Raw genomic sequence first — 15750 nt, 5'->3', positions numbered from 1 at the left:
TTCCCAAACTTTTAAAGGCTGAATTTGAAATGTTTACTCAACAGCATTTTTCCTTGTTATCAAAAAGATACAGTTGAGTCCAAGGCTTTCTCTTCTAGTGAGAAAATGGCTGTGAGGTGTGTGAAAAGATTGTTTCTGATCAGGGACTGTGAAAACAAGAATATAACACAGATTTGCTTCTGATGTCCTTGAAGTCATTTATCCATCTCGTGGATTTTGCTGTTATTGAGAAAAAGGCTCAAGAGTGGAGCCAGTATTGAGTCCCTGGGCCTCTGTCAGCCATGGGCCAGGGCTATGTGTCTGTGGGCACCTGTCAGGAGTGGGCCCTGGGCTACGTGTCTGTGGACATCTGTCTTGAGTGGGCCCAGAGCTTTGTGTCTGTTGGCACCTGTCAAGAGTGGGCCCAGGGCTATGTGTTTTTGGGAACCTGTCAGGAGTGGGCCCAGGGTTATATGTCTGTGGGCACCTCTCAGCAGTGGGCCCAGAGCTATGTGTCTGTGGGAACCAGTCTTGAGTGGGCCCAGGGCTATGTGTCTGTAGGCACCTGTCAGGAGTGAACCCAGAGCTATGTATCTGTAGGAACCTGTCAGGAGTGGGCCCAGGGCTATGTGTCTGTGGGCACCTGTCCGCAGTGGGCCCAGGGCTATGTGTCTTTGAGCATCTGGGAGCAACTTTGAGCATGGTTTAAAACCTAAGTTGCCACTCCCCCTGTGGAGCAGACCCCCTACCAAACACTTTACTTAATTACAAAGAATGTGCCAAGTTGCAATATATGTCTGAGTCGTTGCTTTGGTTTCCTTGTAAACTGCAAAGTGAATAAAGAAGGTAGTCATATATTCCTGTGGGAATCATGTGGAGCCCAACTCTATGCACCACACTCTCTGGAAAAATACTGTTGTATGTATGATGTCTGATTTCTGCCTCTGCAGGGTGTGAAAATGCAGAAGTGATAAACTGAGGTTTGTTTCATCCACCTACTGCTGAGTGTGCTCTGTCTTATCTTCCCATTACCTGGTTAAAAAGAAACCTCTCTTTATCACCAAAGGAATGAGGAAGCCATGGAGAATGAAAGTAATACATTTGAATTTTCTGAAGACTGGAATACAGAGTTTTATTTTGTTATGGCTTTGAAAGTTTTCCTTAAACAAAGAAAAACAGAGTGCCTCAGAGTGAGCTTGGTGGTCGAGCTAGGGCAACTCACTGACTTTCTAGTGATATGAAACGGACGACGCCTTTGCCTGTCTGTCTAAAGCTTTTGGTGTCTAGACTGCCCTCTTTGACTGAAGTGTATCATTTAAGAACTGTCATTTGCAGTGTGTGTTATGACATGAACCCGGGTCATCACTGGATGTAGTGCAGTACTCAGTGTTTTTGTTTTCACTACTATATTTTTCTTGCTATTATTTTTATCTCAAATTGTCTTCCATGATATAATCTGTTATTTTCTCCTGCTTCTCCTTTTTTTCTATCTCTCCTTTCTTGGATTTCCTCCTGTAATGAATATGGCAGCTCTCATTGTGGATTGTAGGCTGTTTACTGCTCCCTTTCACTCCAGTGACTTCAATGTCTACCTTGGAAGAATTTCTCTTCGATATATCTCTGCCTCAGATCTTACTATGAGTTCCAGACCTTACATCCCAGTGTGCACAGATATCTCACAGGCATACCAGATTTAGTATTAGCATGCTTGCATATTCCCAGACGCCCTTCATAAGATGCCCCCAATTCTATTCCTGCAAGCATTGCATAGCAGTTTGCTTTTCTGAATCTCCACCATCCCAGAACTTGCTCCGATTACAATATTCATCCCAAAATACTGTATTCACTAATTTCCCGAGTTCCCTGGACCAGTTCTCTCTTATCCTGTTTGTGTAGTTTTTACATTGCACCAGAGTTACTTGTAGAATTGTACATGTTGTCACACTTCTCCACAGCTAGAGCCCTGAATGGCCGCTGATGGCCTGAAACTGACTCCTTCCTTAGCCTCACGTCTTCACAGTCTCTAACTTTGTCTCCTCTCCTTCCTGATTTCACAGTTATCTTCCTCCCCTCCCCGCCCCAATCATTGAAGTTTCTGTTGATTTGTTGAGCACTCCATTTCTTCCTTTCCAGTCTTGGGGCTGTAATCTCCCGTCTTGGCCTTTATCACAAATTATGTGATTAATGTTGACCTCTCTGTCAGGACTCAGAACTGCGGACAGTGCTTGGGAAAGTCTGATGCATTGTTCTAAGTCAGCTTACTTGACTCAACGCCACCAAAGCTTCTAGTCCCGTTTCTGAGACAATTATTAGATTTCATATTATTTCTTTGGTGGTTATATTTTCATACCTTCCTATCAAGATTTAAAGTCACAAATCAATAGACAAGCAATGACTGTTGTTCATCATTATACACCTAATCACTTGTTTAATAAATTTTCAGAATGTAGTACCTACTGAATGAATGCTTGAAAGAATGAATGACATACTATGAGTCGAAGGAAATGACATGACCAGTATTTAGGAGTTTAATTAGTGTGGCAGACCATAAAGGAAGAGCTGGTGATGGAACTTAAAAAGAACTGGCAACGGGTATCCCAGCATTTATAAACACAGCTTGGGACCGAGGACAAAACACACTTCTTGTTCTTCTCAGAAAATATGCAGCTTGCTTGATTGCATCCTTCTTTCCTTTCTTCCTTTCTTCCTTCTGCCCTCCCTCCCTCCCTCCCTTTCTTCCTTTCTTTTTTAATTCTTTACATATATTATATCTGGACCATGGATTCCCCTCCCTTTACTAATCCTATCCCTCCCCACTTACCCTCTCCCCCAGAGCTACTTCTCCTTTTCCCTTAAAAGAAAGAGAGCAGGCTCCAGGGTTATCAACCAGACATGGTGTGGCACAAACCCTCGTGTCCAGGCTGGATGAGACAACTCAGTAGGAGGGAAACCATCCCAAGAGCTGGCAGAAGAGTCAGAAACACCTCTCACTCCCACTGTTAGGAGTCCCACCAGAACATCAAGCTACAAAGTCATAATCTGTAGCAGAGGACCTGATGCAGACCCACACAGCTCCCTAATTGTCGCTTCAGTCTTCATGAGCCCTGCTTAGCTGACTCTGTTGGCCAAATATTCGGGTTTCTAACCCATTTCTTTCCTACAATCTTACTATTTTCCTGACGTTTTCAGTAACAACTTTTGCAGTAAGAAAGTAAGCAAAATTTTTAAATTAAAATGATTCTTAAAAACAAACAACTTTTAAATATACTCCCTTATCTTTTCTTTCCTCCCTACCCTAGCTCTGCAAACCTATTTAGCTGGCCTGCTATTCATCACTGTTTTCGATTTTTAATTGGTGACATTCATTAAGAAGTTATTGGAGTGTGTTAATCCTAGTCTATTCTCATGTAAATTATTATTTATTACCCACTTTATGTATAATTGGATAAAATATGTGTTCACACTGAAAATTAAAAATTAAGAAAAAGTTCAGTTACTTCTTTGCTAACTTTATAATACGTTTTAATCAACTTAGAGGAATGTTGCATATAACAATGCTTAATAATAAAGTTTTAATTGCTATTCTTCATAGTTGTAGGAGCTCTAGTTTATTAGATGCATGGCTATAATTATGCATATTTCTAATTAAATCTTTATGAAAACCACGTGACAAAGACAGGGTAAGAGTTCCAAAAGCACAACAATGTTTTCTGAGTCCAGATGATATTATTTTCTTCAAAATATATCCAATCAGAAGTACTGTCATCACTCTTTAGCATAATTTCATAGAAAATCATTTATATTCAAATAAGACAATAAACCTATTATGATATAAGTGAATGGGATGGAAAGATTTTAGAATATGGAAGTAAATGTGTATTCTGGTGATCATTAATTTTGTATTATGTTAGGTGTAAAGTGTTTCTTCAAAGCTCTTGCCAGTACAAGCAAGAATGATTCACAAGTCTCATGAGAAAACACCCTGGAAATAACAGATTACTTCTGCAAAGAGAAAATGAGGAAATATCAAACTACTTTCTAATTTTCATTGTATTCCCACCCCCCCCCCTTAGAAGCAAATGTAGGAGAAACATTAATTTAAGATGGGTACAAAACACCGAGGAAGAAACATTTTGAGTTCACCTCATTGGACTTTTGGTTTACATTCTTTCCCCATATTTGGTAACCTTCAGATTTAGCTATTAGAAAAAACATCTTACAGAAAGGAGAAAGAAACAATAAGAAACGATGATCGAATCCTGGAGCTGAGGCAGACTCCCTGCGTCCCGAAATTACTGTGCCATTTAATTTTCAGATGGAAGAGTCTATTGCTTCTCTGAGGGCTGTTATCTTTTCTCTTTTGCTCTTCCTTTTCTGCCTTTGCTGTGTTGTCCTTTACGCTGGTTCATGATCGCGGGTTGTGGAGCTTGTGCCCTTTGCACTCCACCTGCCATGTCTCACGAAATGATGCTGTCGTTATGTGCTGCAGCTGCCTCCTCACCCAGCACCCACCACACCTTGACCGTGGGAGGAGAGCTTCATCTCAGACTGTGTGGTATGATGGTCCTTCAGTCTTGAGGTTTCTGTGGGATTATATCATCATCTTATGCCAGAAGAATCATCCAGGGAGTTAAAGGGCAAACTCTTTTTTAGGTGCTTTTCTTTCTTTTTTCATATTGCAAATATTTAACCACCAGTCAAAAAAACAAACAAACAAAAATCAGGAAAACGGGACTGCAGGGGAACAGATAAAACCATCCCACGCCAGGTTCATGTCCATGGCTTTTTGTTGGAAATATGTCGGGTGAGTTGAACTTTAGAAGGGGCACTTCATTGCTTCTTGTAAACAAAATCGAGCCAACCTTATGATTAGATAAGTGTAGCAGTGTTTGGTGTCTGTAATGGTTTTGTCTACCAGGGTGGTATTCTAGCTAGCACAAATATTCTTTGAAGTTGTCTGAAGAGCAGAAATCTCAGATATGGAACTGTAAAGATGATTTGACCTATAGAAATGTTGATGATAAGCACATATTAGCATCGGATCTATAGGACTGTGTGTAGTGATAGAGGGCAGCTGAGGAATTTTAAGTATCAAGTTTTATATTCTAGTACAGAGTAAGATAGACAGACAAAACAGAAAAATCAAAACAAATGAATTGAAAAACGTGGAGTGGGGACAAAGACTAAAGTTGAAGGAGCTGTACTATGTTGTCAAGACAATTACTCTCTTAACATTCATCTGCTAAAGTATTCTTAACTTTCAGAGTCTCCTGAGTGGTGGAACAATATATGTTTATAAGAATAAATATGTACAAATAAGTGTATATATATATATATATATATATGTATTATATTGCTATACATAGTTTCTTGTTTAGTTATTTCTCAAGGCAAGGTTTCTTTGTGTGTAACCTTGGCTGTCTTAGAACTCACTCTATGGACCAGGCTGGCCTTGAATTTGCAGAGATCCTTAGCCTCAGCCTCCGTAGTGTTGGGATTAAAGGCGTGTGTCACCACAGCTCAGCCAAATTATGCATATTTAAATTGAAAACAGTTATTACTGTTGATGTGAATGTATTGCCCAACACTGTTCTTTGAATAAATTATACAAAAATATATATCCACATAATCTCATCTCACTTTTTATAAGGTAGTGGTTAAAGTTCATGTATTTTTAGCAACAGGTTTCTAGAAATAAAGCTTAAATGAGGATTATAATGGTGCCTTTTAGGCACCAACTAGTTTGAACTGGTCTATAAGGCTATTCCAATATCCTATACTAACTGACGAGCTCGTACTAACGCGTTCATTCAGTCAGTGTACATTGCACTCTGTAGTCATTTGTCACAGGAAACGCTTGATTTAGAAAATCCTATTTCTTTGTGGGGAAGAGGAAACGAAGGCTGAACAGATGAAAGAGGTCTTGGCTGGATGCCTCTCTGCAGCACGTGGCTGAGCCTGGCTTTGACCTAGATGCTGTACTCCGGTGAAGACGGAATTCTCCCGCGACTGGGGACGCTGATGTCCCTTTCGCTTCTTACTCTCATTAATAAAATACGTTACAAACTAACTCAGCGGGAAGCCCCCGGATAGCCTGATGAGAACAGCATAGACAACCTGTTAACTCTGGCAGCAGTCAGGAGGAGGGAGAAAAAGCCTTGCTTCTCAAGCTGGGTATGAAGGGCAGAGGAGCAGGAGAAAGCCCAGCAGATGCACGCTGACGAGGGCTCTGCATTCAGTGGGCACCTAATTGAAGATTCTGCGACCCAGGGCTTGGAGACAGGCTAGTAAGGAAAAACTCTTTCAAGACTGGAAGGTGGGCTAGTGAACTGAGGACCGAGCCCCCAAAAGTTCTGGTCTGTGTGTCCCCACATTTAGAGGACATTTATATAATTCCAGGCTCTCCTAAGTCTATAGAATGTGACCCTTTCTCTACTAGAGGCCTAGGTAAGTGAAGGCTTCCTGTCTTCCTGCGCAAACTGGATTCTTTTTTTTTTTTTTTTTTTTTTTATGGTTTTTCGAGACAGGGTTTCTTTGTAGCTTTGGTGCCTGTCCCGGAACTAGCTCTTGTAGACCAGGCTGGCCTCGAACTCCCAGAGATCCGCCTGCCTCTGCCTCCCGAGTGCTGGGATTAAAGGCGTGCGCCACCCCCGCCAGGCGCAAACTGGCTTCTTATTGCTAATTTTCATCTTTACAGGGCTCATCTGCTGGCTGATTGGTTAGTGCCAAGTATGCAACACAAAGAGGAGACTCCATAGATGCACTTTGTGTGTTTCATTGAATCTCGGAGGCTTAATTGTATGCTCGAGTTTGCAGTAAACTCGAGGATAAAGCTCTTTCTGAAAGAGCGGTAACTTGTTTGGATTTCCTTATGCTCTGAGAGACACATGGTGATCCTTCAATCCACTTGTATCTGAGTCCACTCAACCTCGCCGTTAACCACAAAGAAAATGGAGTCTGGCGTATTTTTTGTGTTCTCTTTAATTTTTACATTAAATTATAATCGGATATAAATACACTGAAAGCTAATTATTTTAAGTATAGGTAAATGGCTATGAGATTTAATTCTCAAACTTTACTAATTTTTGTCTCTATTATAGATAGTAATCGGAGTTTTTTTAAGAATCTAAATGCTTTCACTGTATATAATTCATGTAGTCCATAACTTGTGTTTATGTATACCTCTTGCTTTTTTTTGACATAAAGAAAAATAAATATAGTTTCTGACAGTTCACCTCTCTCACCAATAAATATGAGAATTCCAAGGTTGTGCCCACAGAGATTTATCCTGACACAACACTCACAGGTTTCTATGAAGGCTGATTTGTGAGGGTCTTTTCGTACATTCTCGCTCTCTTGTGTTCTTCCTTTGCCCCGCCCTTTTTTCCACTGACTACCTGGCCAAGTACGATACAATTCACAAAAGGCCATTGCCTCTCCTGGGAGACAAACGCTGTCAGTGCCAGCCTGATGGCTGTGTCGATACTGATTGGTCCAGGAGAAGGGACCACGCAAAGGCCGCTCTATCAGAAGCTGCGGCTGAATGGGGCCTGTGTAATCGGTCAGCAGATGTTGTGAGTAAATCATTGAGATGTCTGCTGTCGGCCACCTGAGCTTTTCTCCGTTGCCACCGAGTAACTATAAATTATCAGGAGTGCTGAAAAGTCTGTCAACCATGTCCCGTGCCTGCAGTGACCAGGCTTTCATCTTTCCTTAGATAAATAAAATAAAGATCTATCTTAATGGCTTAGTCGTTTGCAGGCCCTATGCTATTCTTTACCTTACGAAGCAAATGGAGGCAGCCTTGATAGGAATTGAAATTCTATGTTTGCTAAAAATGTTGCTACCCTTATTCAAAATAATACTTATTTAAATGATTGAAATATTTCTTAAAAAGTCACATTACCGGCCTAAGATATATAAAATTTAACAATTTAAGCATTGCTTATACAAATAAAATATAACCTATGTTTAGCAATTAAAAGGATACAATTCAGTTTGTTAATGTTGTTCCCTAAGTTTTACTCAACTGTCAAGGGTTTTTTAGGTGGATTTCTACGACACAGCATCAACAGTGCCCTTCTCCCACCTTCTTTAGACTGTCCTGAGTTTGTTTTGAACTTTTACTATCAAGACACAGCTGTGTTTTTACTCATATAAGTCAGCTTAATATATTACAGCCGTAAAACGCCTCTAATGGATGGAATCTGCTTTCTAAGACATTATCTGCATGCTCAGCATTGGACTTTGTTTACCAGGCGCTATGGCTGCCACTCACTCCAGCCCCTCCCTCCCTCTCCATCCCCTCTCTTAACAGTCTTAGACCTGTTCCGCTGATATTAGTCTTGAAAGCCCAATAACGATGCTCTGTTTTGGATGCAGGGGGACAAAGCCGTTTCTGACATTGCATTTATCTAAGATCTGTCTGGTTTCTGTTTAGACTTAGATTCTTCTTTGCTGTCCTCATATTCCCTTCCTCTCTTTAACTTTTTGAAAGTACAAATTAAATATTTCTAACTCCCATTAAACTCTTGTTTTGGATAGTGAGGGCAATTCCAATTTCAATATTCAATACTTTTAGAGTTTCAACGGAATGGTTTCTGTTTTTCGCTCAACACCTCCACCCCTGATTATAGTGTGATTGTTTGCTTTCCTAATTTCCAATCTCAAGTTTGTATGTCTGTGATATACTAAACGGGTACGAACATAGGAGGGATCTCACGTTGCGCTGTGTTTTCTAAAGCGTATGCTAAGGTGCTTCACAAAAATTTTATAATTATCATGGCTATTGTGTTTTGGCACAGAGATTGTTGTGGGGCTGAGCAAAAATAAGGCACTCAGAAAAGCCAGTGAGCTGAAGCTAGAAGTATTTTTGCTTTGGGAATTATTGAGAAGTAACTGGGAGGTGATGGTCAGAGCTGAGAGCGTCTCAGGTTGTGACCTCAGTTCGTGTCTCAGGCAATGACCACGGAGACACGTAGCTGAGATGAAATGGAGAGATCAAGGACAGGAAGAGTTTAAGGACTCAGAAATCACGTAAGCAGAAGCGTGATCCTTTAAGATATTCAGATTACACAGGAACCGAGCACGAGAGCCGTTTGGGCAGGAGTAAAATAGGGCATAGGTGAGCGTCTTTGTAGAATGATTAATGGTTACCAAGAGATACTTTGTTTCTCAGGTTCCAGAAAAGAAGTTTATATGATTTGGGGTAAAATAAGGTTTTGAGTGTTTCCTTTTTTTATTTCATTTTGTGTGATTCTAGAGAAACCAGGGCGTGAAGTGTGTGTAAGAAAGAAGAAACAGAAGAGAGCAATGAATGTATTCTCACACTGTGTTCAAGAAAGGCAAGCGAATAGTCTGGTATCTGGGTCTGGCCACCAAGAGTCTGGGAAACATGACTCACAGAGCTAAGCTGCTGCGACCCACTGACCCTTGAAACCTGGGTGCAGTCCATTATGGCCAGCTTTGAAATGAATCATAGCAGACTTGAAAATGCTTAGATGCCCAGTAAAGACATAATAGAACTGGATGGAATCTTTTTAAGTCACCTCCGTTCATATTTTGGCTAATACAAGATAACAGGAGTCGTAGAAGACCTGGAAAATGAAGGTATCAGGAATGCAAAAGTTGGAGGAGAGTTTTGGAGATCCCAGTGTTGGAACAGTGGTGAACTGTGGGTGATGGATTGCGCTCGAGAGGCTGGGAGCTGCTCTGTTCACATATCTTTTGGTCTATATCTGTCTGGGGACATATTATTGTTTGCCTCAAATCAAGCTTCTTAATTTTTAAATATGCTTTTCCCCATGAGAAAAGTTTATGCATACGTGTTTCCCTAACTGCCTCCAAGCCCACAGAACTGACCAACTGATACACAATATCAATGTAGTCATAGCCTTGGAAGGCCTCAGGCCATTCTAGTATTTAAGCTTCCTTGTTTGCTTTTTTTTTGATTTATTATCATTTTTATTCACATGTATATTTGTGAGTGTGAGTGTATGTGTGTGTGTCCATGAGTATATGTGTGTATGTCCCTGAGTGAGTGTGTGTGAGTGTGTATGTGAGATTGTGCGTGTGTGTGTGTGTGTGCGCAGGTGCAGGTACTCATGGATGGCAGAAGGTGTCAAGACTGATCTTACAGGAAGCTGTCAATTATCTGAGAGAGTGCTGAGATCCTAACTCAGGTCCTCTAATAGGGGAGGAAGCTCCCTTAAACACTGAACCATCTCTCCTTTATGTAAATTTGTTTTTGTATGTTTTGTAAACCTCCACTTTGGAACCAAGTCCACCCAAGTACCAGGTATCTAATAACCTCCATTTCTATGTGACACATTTCCCTGCCTGGTAATCATTTTATTTCAACTGTATTTCCTTACTCAGGGTAAGCTATTTTTTAACCATTTTTTTTATACAGAGTGTTCTGGAAATACGGATCCTCATACAAATCCTTGCCTTCAATGTGAGTTTTTTCCTTCCTATATTTAGTAAAGATTTTCCAGTAGAATTTCCAAAGCAATTACTTCCTTATTAGTTGTGCTGATTCGTGCCCATTTAAGCCAGCTTCCATTCTTCCTGGGGGTCCCGGTACATTGTTAAATGGTTTGGGATCATCCTGGTCTAATCCTTAGTAGTAAAACATGATCCAGCAACAGCTGGTTAAATGATTCGGCCTCCTGGTACACATTTCAGTTTTTTCTAGGATCATAAATCTGCATCAATTTATAGAAAATGTTCTCTTTTCACCCCAGATGTGGATGGGGGAATAGGATAAAAAAAAAACCCATAAAGGTAAATACAATGATTGCATGTTATTGGTCCTTTTTTTAAAACATATAAACAAATTCCAGAAACAGTGCTATGTTAACCCCTGGTGTAATGAATTAAGGTAGAAACTTTTACCTGAACATTACAAATGTATGTTTATTTTTATTAAATAAAATGATACTGCATTATTTAATCTTACAGGTTTCTGAGTGTTTGTGTATGTACATAAATATATCTGGAATGTCCCTTAAAGATGTCAAACAATGATATGAAAATATTTATACAAAGTATTAGTATATATTACACTTACTAAGTATATATGCATCTATTTGTTATTGTGTGAGAATTTCTAGGCATGTTATATAGGCACATGCATGTTATATACACACACATCCACCCATACATATAGTTTGTATACTGGGGCTGCCATAACAAATTATTATAGAATAGGTGATTGTTGTACAGATGAAGGAGCAGCCAGGCTTGGTAAATAGGCTTGGTTCAACTTCAGGCCTGTCATCTCATGAAAGAAAAATGTTTACTCACTACGTCTTCACTTGGCTTTATCCTTGCATGTTCTCTGTTCTCATAAAGGCACGGCAGGTGGCACTTCATATTAGTCGTCCAGACTGAGGGCTTTATCTGGGGAATTTTGAATGCAAAAGTCCCCATAGTGAGTGGTACCATTAGGTAGTGTGGCCTTGTTGGGGTAGATATGGCCTTGTTGAAGGCACTGTGGCACTGGGGATGGACCTGAGGTCTCAGAAGCCTGAGTTAAGCCCAGTATCTCTTTCTCTTCCCACTGCCTACCAATCAAGATGTAGAACTCTTGGCTCCTTCTCCAGTATCATGCCATTCTGTGGGTCACCATAATTCCGGGCAAGATAATGAACTACACCTCTGAACTGTAAGTCAGCCACAATTAAATATTTTCTTTTATAAGAATTTTTGTATGAATGGTGTCTCTTCACAGCAATTGAAACCCTAACTAAGACATTATCTAATTTTCACTATCCTCTTTAATATTATTTTCTTTAAATATCTTCACACTGGGAGTTAATGCTTCAGTGTAAACTCGGGGTAGAACACATGCGGTCCATGATGACTTGTTCATTCGTTCACTCGCTCATCGAAAGCTTGGCTGCATAGTTATCTGACTTATTAAGCCTACAAATGATAGGATGATAATATCATATATGAGACTCATAATATGTTTACTTCTTGAATATGCATTAAATGTTCATTAGAAAAGCTATCTGTTGGAAAGACGAAAGTGGTGATTATTTACTGGGAGTTATGTTATGATTACTCTAATCCTATAAAACACAGCTAATCTTTCCTAAGATGCTCAATGGTGGTAGGAATTAAAGGGGAGTCCAGGGACAGTGGAACAAGTTCACCAGGAAGGTACACACTACTTTACTTTGTTTGAAACATTAGTGAAGACATGCATAATTGTATATTAGGATGCGTTTGAATCTGTAATGACTCTTTTGGTTCTTGGGTGTCATATTTAAAAAAAAAATAAATAAAACCCCAAAACTGCATTCTGAAAGTAAATAACTTCTTCTGTCTCATTCTTAAAAAAATCACATAAATGAAACATTCATATGTCAAAATAAAGTGTTAAACTTGATCTATGCTAGAATGTCTACAGCTGATTCCACTTAAATTAAATCTGAAGTAGCATCCATCCCTCCTTCACTCCCAGCTCGAAACACTATTATGTATTGCCTCCAGACTTGTTTATGCAAAATGGCGCCACACTGCACACATTAAATAGCAATTTTCTAGTTTTCCTCTCTCTGACACATTGTAATTCTGTGTTTTGAAGGTCGTTTGAGAAATCTTTCTAGTATTTTTAGTGCAATAGGGACATAGTATAGATATGACATGCCATATTGATTTCTACAATTATTTCATATTTTTATCAATCTAAATAATGTCTCAGTAAGTACTGGAACTATTATTGCAGTATGTTTCAGTTTACTGTTGACGTTGCTGCTGATATGCGCAGGCTTGGGAGTCAAGCTACTGTGTTCTACTATGTCATACTATGTTTAGAAAATTGCATTTTTTTGCCATTGCAGTGCTGGAAGATATATTTGCCAGTAATATTTAGCAAACTTACCCATACTCACACCAGTGTTATAAAATAACCAGCATCTTCTCTCTCATTAACGCTGTAGCAGTATTGTTTCAATATTTGTCCTCTACTGCATTAAAAGAGGTAGCCAGCAATCTGTAACTTCATTTCTATGATTGGCTATTTTCATAGACTTATTATCAGTTTATTCTTGGATAGCAGAATTATATGTTAAAAAACTACTTTCTAATTTAAGTTGTGAGACTTTCTGCATAATAATGCAAACATTGTCTATGTATGTATCTTCTGTCATCTAGGTAAGCTGTCTATGTGCTATATGCTAGTCTGTCAACTTTTCTGTAGTCATGGATACGCAAGTGTGTGTCTGTCCAGTACTGTTTTGATTACAAACACCCAAAAGAACTTTAGAAGCTTCTTATTTAATATTCCATCAGAAGACAGTTTTTATACTGCTATAATTATTTAGAAACAGTAATCATACCTGTATGATTTAATGAAATATGCTCATGTGTGTGCTAGCCTCAATTCTCAAGGTAATTATTATAATGTTTCAAGTCTTCTATGGTGCTGATTTACTCAGGATATATGGAAATTCATACCCTCCTGTACTTGCTACAATGACATTGTGCAAAATCCTTCTGTCTTTTTTAAAAATAGTTTTGTAAATTGTAGTGTAAATAGTCTTTCTTAGACTAAAACTTTTCCTACTTTGAAAGAAAAATTTCTGCCTAGAAATTTAACTAGATGTGTTTTAACCAGATATCTTCACAACAAATCAACTTTGGCGAGCAAAAACCTGGGGCACCCTGACAGGAGAAGGACCACACTTCTTTCACAGAGGGTAGCTGTCCCATCAGAGGCACACTGCTCTGGTGGGGAATTTGATGATGGCTTTAAAAGCCTTGAGGTTTCCAAAGAAATTTAAACATGATCTTTAATGACACCGAAGTAGATTAGCCCTTGACCTTTCTTTGCCAGTGGTATTTTACTCATCTAGCTTTGACATATGCAATAGAAAATTATGCTCTTCAGATTTACTTTGAAGCTTCCAATTATGTCAAGTGGCTTGATTTGATTTTTGATTTACTTGTAAGGGCAGAAGATGATCGCTGGAGGGAGTCACAAAGGCAAATTAGCATTCTTGGGGCGTCTGTGTTATTAGCTGCATGTATACTAGTAAAAAAAATAGAGCTATGTAAAAACTAAACATGTATGTAACAAAAATAAAGAAAAAGAGGCTATAAACTTGAGAATGAGGTCCACCGGAGACGTTGGAAGATGAGTATCTGGGAAAGAATGGAGATAGGAAAAAAAAGGGAAAGTGATGTAATTCTATTAAGTGCATATTAAAGATAGATGTAGAATATATCACAAAGGCAAGCAGAAAGAAATAAAACCACCACCACTGAAATACTGTATCTAAAAGCCCTTAGGTTCATATTCATTTATTCTAACATTGTTGAAGAAGGAAAAAGAATATTTTAGAGAAAATGTGTATAAATAGTTTCATAATTTTATGCACATTGATATAGGAAAAGATTACAGTCTCTGAGAGTGAATAACTTATATTAAAATATATATTTTGAAGGCACTTATGTCTTGAGTGCAACTCTAAATCCTAACTTCTCAAGATCCTCGTTGTGTAACTGAACCTGGGACTGTGAAAGAATTTGACAGTAGTGAAAGATTTCTGAGCATGCAGTGACCCAAAATTATCTCAGAATCAAATCTGGGGTGATATCAGGTACTCCTGACAATTCATATTGGGTTGGGGACATAAACAAGAGAAAGGAAAGAGGAGAGAAGGAGGGGAGGTGGGAGATGGGGAAGGAGAAAAGGACACACACAGACACACAGACACACACACACAGACACACACAGACACAGACACACACACACACAGACACACACAGACACACACAGACACACACAGACACACACACACACACAGACACACACAGACACACACAGACACACACAGACACACACACAGACACACACAGACACACACAGACACACACATGACCAGACTCACTTTCTCACTTTTCCAACAACCTGCCATGATGATAATGGCATTGTTGCTACTGCTGTCTCAACGCTACCCCATGATCTGATTTGTCTTAAGAGCCCCTCAATATTGCTACCTTAGGGATTAAGTTTCTACACCTGAACACTGAGGGAAACATTCAAACCACAGCCAGGTCATAAAACACTAACTCAATAGGTATTTATTGCTTTCTGTGTTAAAACCAGAGACAGAAATGGTGATGAGTGGACCGCTCATCCCAGAAGACACAAAACATGAGTTCTAGTCTAATTGCACTCGGGAGGCAGAGGCAGGCGCATCTCTGTGAGTTCTAGGCCAGCCTGGTCTACAAGAGCTGGTGCCAGGACAGGCTCCAAAGCTACAGAGAAACCCTGTCTCAAAAAACTTAAAAAAAAAAAAGAACAAAAAAAAAAAAGAAAAAAAGAACAAGATGAAAAATCATGTAGAATTTAAAATAATTTAAACAAATCAAATGAGTATCAATTCTGTTTGTAAAAATAGATTATTAAGTAACTACCCACACTATGTAAAGACCATATTCATAATCACAATCCCCTAATTCTGGAGCTCATCACTCTATAACTTTATCATTTCTTAGTATTTTTTTCTTAAGCTCTGCAGTGCATCTATACTCTGCTTATTGTACTTTAGTTAGTAGTCTTTTCCCTCACTGGAAACACTAAATCTGCCACAGTTCGGTGAGAGTGCTACAGACATATTACTGAAATATTCTGAAAATAGACAGGACTTTATTGAAATCTTCAGAGAAAATAGTGAAATTTAACCATTGTTTCCCCAAACGTCTTAGAAGTATTTCACATAGAGCTACATTTGGAGATTTTGGGGGGCGGGGATT

Source organism: Alexandromys fortis, unplaced genomic scaffold (assembly GCF_014885135.2).
Source record: "Alexandromys fortis isolate MF-2015 unplaced genomic scaffold, M_Fortis_MF-2015_v1.1 scaffold_38, whole genome shotgun sequence".
In the NCBI taxonomy this organism is placed as follows: domain Eukaryota; kingdom Metazoa; phylum Chordata; class Mammalia; order Rodentia; family Cricetidae; genus Alexandromys; species Alexandromys fortis.
Note: the sequence above shows the minus strand (reverse complement) of the source record.